This window comes from Chrysochloris asiatica, unplaced genomic scaffold (genome assembly GCF_000296735.1).
Source record: "Chrysochloris asiatica unplaced genomic scaffold, ChrAsi1.0 scaffold00246, whole genome shotgun sequence".
NCBI lineage: Eukaryota > Metazoa > Chordata > Mammalia > Afrosoricida > Chrysochloridae > Chrysochloris > Chrysochloris asiatica.
In genome coordinates, this window is record NW_006408764.1 from 3,875,908 (window position 1) to 3,877,240 (window position 1,333).

Consider the following 1,333-nt stretch of genomic DNA (forward strand, 5'->3'; position numbering starts at 1 on the left):
CAGAGAAAAAGAGGAAGACCCCTAACAAGATGGATTGGCCAGGTGGCATCATTGATGGCGTCGAGTGTGGCAGCAGTAGTGAGGTTGGCCCAGGATCGGACATTATTTCGTTCTGCTGTGCATGGGGTCGCTATGAGTCGCTTCCGACTCGATGGCACTTGACAACAACAACTCATCTGCATCAGATGTCATTTCACTTGACAAAAGAAAATATGAACATTTCTGGTCACAGTATTAAATCAAAATAATGAGCGGTGACAGAAAATTGAAATTCCAAAAGTGCATCTTATAACGAACTGACATCCCGTTGCCTATGCACTCAGTAAGCCCTATTCATGCACAAACTAGGACTAATAGAAAACTGGTTAAATAAAAGTTCCTTTCTTCAGTGAGCTGGAGTACAAAAAAAAAGTACAAGTCGTGGCATTCCTTCAAGTTAATGCTACATTAATAGTTTGACTTGGTTCACATGAAAAGTGAATGCATTTCAAATTAACACCTGGCCAGAAATTTTAAGAGCCATGGTAGAGGTGCACTGTACCCCAAACACCATTGTCATACCTTTCTTCTACTTTTCCAGAGTTGGAATGCTCTATAATACTTTTAAATTCAGGGATGCTTTCAGCAGTGTCCCCAAACCTGTGGTAATGTCCATAATGCAAGTTCTCCCCAATATCGTCCACCCAGGAAGGTCTATTCACCATGCAGCTGCTTGGACTTCTGTTGAGGTGCAGAGGCCCACACAGATTGGGATTTGAGTTCAGAGTCCTCTCTGGCTCCTCAGTGCTACTAACAGGAGAAGAGCCCTGGCTACTCATGAAGGACTGTCCTGGAGCCAGTCCATTGCTAACTCCATTAGATGCTGTTAAGCACTGGTCATTATTCCCGTTTTCCATCCCATTGAGCTGTGTCGTGGTGGGGAAGTCCAAATGTCCATTGATGACACATCCATTTGTCAATGTATTGGATATGGAGCTATTGTTTTTCACATGTTACGACAGCAAACTCTCTATCAACATGCATTTTGTCAGCATCATATTCTGCTTCACTGTTCGCTAGTGACATGAAACCTTCCAAGCTCTGAGCTTCAGTCCTAGCTTTCTTTACTCCAGTGGATTCAGAATCTTCCAAGGATCTCTTTCGATTTGTTCCCATACTAATATGATTAGGAAATATATTCTGATGAACCCCATTTAAGTTGCCATTATTATAGAAACAGTTCAGATGACAATTCTGGAGGTTCAAGAGAAACTGGGTACATTCTTGAAAACCCTGGGTTTGTGCAATATCTGCTGCCGTCAGACCACTGGCATTTCTCAGGCTCAACAGTATG

General features: G+C 42.6%; 1 pseudogene; it reads right to left on the reverse strand.

Annotated features, from left to right (window-relative positions):
- Window positions 1-512: 512 nt before the first annotated feature.
- LOC102813373 overlaps window positions 513-1,333 on the reverse strand; it is an 18,231-nt pseudogene continuing 17,410 nt past the window's right edge.